Genomic DNA, 3557 nt, shown 5'->3' with positions numbered 1-3557 from the left:
ATCATTTTAGTAAATGTGTCAATAAATAGCTGAAGACACAGTTCTTGTTCAGATTTGCTGTCACCTGATTGGTACTGACCAAGTTGTAATACTACTAAGGACTTGTGTGTCATGTCCTATTAGTGTAGTACAATTTTCCATTTGTGGAACAATGCACATTAGGTTACGCATGGCTGCAAGTGGAGTTAATATAGGCCTATGTAAAAGATATATATATATATATATATATAAATTTAATAGGAAATGCTACATATTGCTACAATACATGTCATAATAAAATGTTGTTCATGTAAAACTCGTGTAAATAGCCGATCTAGATGTTTGAGGAAGGAAACATGCTTGATCACTTTTTTAAAACATAAAACTTAGGCTACATAGGCCTAGTACTTAGGCTAAAGGAAAGCAATGGTAGCAATTAAAACATATAATTCCAAAATCAATTACAGCTGAAAACAACTATTTTGTTGGTTCTAATACATTTTAAAAACACTATATGCCATATGCATGGCATCCATTGCGGCAAATCAAACTTCAGAGGGAAAAAATAGGCTACTCCACATTTGGGTAGGTGGATAGTAGACCCCACAGACTGTAGAATGTAGCAGCTAGCTCTTTTGCTTTTTCCGCCTTCCTCTAATGCGCTGTCCATGGTGCTGACATAAACACTGTCCCTTGCATTAATCTCTTCCAGAAGTCATTCACGCATGAACTGCTACACACAAGGTATTTGCCAAAAAACATAGCTTTGACACTAACAGCAGTGTTAGAGAGCGTAATTGATAGTTAATCACAGTACAGGCTTGCGAGTTCACGATGAGCACCATAATTGTCTATCTCTCGCCCGGAAGGTGGAATCGAACCACTCTGCCGCTAAGCAGCTACAGGTTTGAAGCCTGCACCCCGGACCACCGAGGCTCATCCGGGCAGAGAGCAATGGTGTGTCGGTAGAATTATAAAGGTAAGTTATACACTAGTCCCTGTCTATCATGGTTGGCAAGCTACAAAGACTTGTTCTCTCACATCAACTAACACATAACCTACTAGTCACAAACCTAAGTGCACCGCAGAACCAGTAGCCTACACATCAAGACACATTATTAGTTTGGACAAGTGTCTCAAATTTGGAATTGTGGCCTCGACGATTGCGCAAAGAATGACGGGAAAATGCTAACAGATGCTCAAATGCTATTGGCTCCCTTTGTTAATTAGTTTGCTTCATTACCTTGGCCTACTCAAAAGTGGGAGAGGCAAGAGGCTGCAGTAGGCAACGGTAATTTTTTCACACCCCTTTATTCTTTTATGCTACGCTACTATCTCTCGCTACTGTCATGCAGTGATCAGTGTGAAAGACATTATCATAGTAGCACCTTTTTATGTTGCGCAGCTCTACAGCGAGCACCGAAGAACGACTTCCCTCGCCCGGAAGGTGGAATCGAACCACTCTGCCGCTAAGCAGCTGCAGGTTTGAAGCCTGCACCCCGGACCACCGAGGCTCATCCGGGCAACAAACCGGTGAATGTCTATTCAAATATAGAACTAGCCTTTGCACAAGCCCCAGTCTATCACGGTTAGCACACTACAAATACTTGTTTTCATTTTCAACATTTCAACACATCACAACAGCAAACAAACAGCTTTATGAGCCTACATTGCCGAATATTACAGTCAAACACATCTTTAGCTTTTAAATAACTCTTCAACGCCCATTGTGTTGCCTCGAAAAACGCGCAAAGCACGACTGGAAAAAAGATCACAGGCTCACTTCCTATTGGCTCCCTTTGTTATTTTGCTGATTGGTTGGATGGGCAGGAAATGGCAGAAACAGAAGTAGGCTTCATGTAGTAGCATATATTTTTGGTCTCTCTCTGTTCTTTTATGTGAGTGACCTCATGTGCATGCAGTTATCAGTGAAAAAAGACTTCAGTAAGAGAATGATACAGTACTTCGGTATGAGATTCAGATTGTCATGAGGCTATTATACCCTACTTGGCAGTTCAGTCTTTCTTCTCATAGTGTCAGTGAGGAGGAAGACATCATTATCACAGAGAGAAGGCTTCAGAGAGAGAAAAGGCCATTGGATCTTGCAGACACATTTGTCAAGTACCTTTTGGCATCTCAGGAATTAATGAAAGCTCTTCTCTCACAATGGTCATTGTACACCCACATTATTTCTGACAGTCCCACTGACACGGTAAAAAGGCCCTATAATCACTTGTGACTTAGTTGGAAGTCATGGCATCGGAACCATGCAGAAATGTTCCTGGTTTCAAAAATTAAAATGTCAATCCAGAGGTACAGTCAAGCAAAGACTGGTGGCTCTTGATAGACATGTGCACCAAAGAATATAATTTATCAATCTCTTCTTACTTTCCCTGATGACAAGCTTTAGAGGAGTAGAAGGGGATTACAGTTCCACCAGACCTGTCTTCAATAAACTCCACATCTGGATGTGGTTGTAGTTGGATAGCAGACCCCACAGACTTTACCAACCTTTGCCACACAGACAAAAGAATAGTTTCTCTTTGTTGGTTTTTGTGTTTTTCTTCTGTGCAACTGTCCTTGGTGCTGATATTACTATAAGCTGCACACGGCACAGGCTCCAGCTTTCAGCTCTACCAGAAATAAATGACTTTCCTGCTGATTTCAAAGACAGAGAATGACAAAAGTGTGCAATGTCATTCACAAATTGTGACACACAAGGTATTTGTAAAACACACATCTGTAATGTGTACAGTAATATTGAATATGGGTGATGGTTGAATCATATTCATTATCATGTACTGTGTATTTCTGAGATTATGTTTTTGTTAAAGTATGATATAGGAATGGTGGTCAGATAGTAGATTATGGGCAAAGGGGTCAGTTGTCCCGGGCCCAGGGAAAGAGAGGGCCTAGAATCGGGACCCCATTACAGTGTATGTATTGAGAGAGGGGAGCTTTCAGATGATGTTGTCCCGGCCTGGTCAAACATGTCATCAACTCTGAATCCCATCACAGGCTTTGCAGAACTAAACAATGAGCACTTTCCCATTTCTATTACTGTAACTGATTTATCAAAATTGGACAAAGTTCATTACGTTTAAGGATCTAATTTGTGACCATCTCTTTCACTTGAGTTAACTTAACAATACATGACAGCTTCTGTTCTCACATGTGAGTGAAGAGAGTATAAAATATTTCCTCAAGATAAGAAGGAGATTCAGGGGAACGGATATACAATGAATGGTCAGGGAAATACTGTATGAGTTGTTTTGTTTTTTGTCATTTTCTTGTCATTGTATTATCTTTCCAAGTTTGTTTTCCAGCACAAATGCATATTTCATGGCAATATTATTGGGCTGTTGGTTTATTGCGCTGCATGGTTCTGGAACAGCAGGAGATTGCATGGCACATGGTGTTGGATTTGGAGGAGGCAGAGCATCCCTTAAGTGGTGGGGGTTTGGAAGAGACTTCATGTCTCTGTTGAGCCACTGGATTACATGGTCCTTTTGGCCATGGAGCATGGTGGTGCCTCAAGGGTGTGGAGCATTAGAGCGCCGAACTTGGTTTCAATTGAA

The 3557-nt window shown here is 41.0% G+C and overlaps 2 non-coding genes across 2 annotated transcripts; both read right to left on the bottom strand.

Moving 5' to 3' along the window:
• Positions 1-838: 838 nt before the first annotated feature.
• Positions 839-925, bottom strand: trnastop-uca (transfer RNA opal suppressor (anticodon UCA)). The gene has a single exon. It is a non-coding gene; the product is annotated as a tRNA-Sec (tRNA).
• A 491-nt stretch (positions 926-1416) lies between these two features.
• Positions 1417-1503, bottom strand: trnastop-uca (transfer RNA opal suppressor (anticodon UCA)). The gene has a single exon. It is a non-coding gene; the product is annotated as a tRNA-Sec (tRNA).
• Between the last annotated feature and the right edge of the window lie 2054 nt (positions 1504-3557).

This window comes from Engraulis encrasicolus, chromosome 13 (assembly GCF_034702125.1).
Source record: "Engraulis encrasicolus isolate BLACKSEA-1 chromosome 13, IST_EnEncr_1.0, whole genome shotgun sequence".
Classification (NCBI taxonomy): Eukaryota; Metazoa; Chordata; class Actinopteri; order Clupeiformes; family Engraulidae; genus Engraulis; species Engraulis encrasicolus.
The sequence above is the reverse complement of the archived record's forward strand: the minus strand, read 5'-3'. Positions and strand labels throughout refer to the sequence as shown.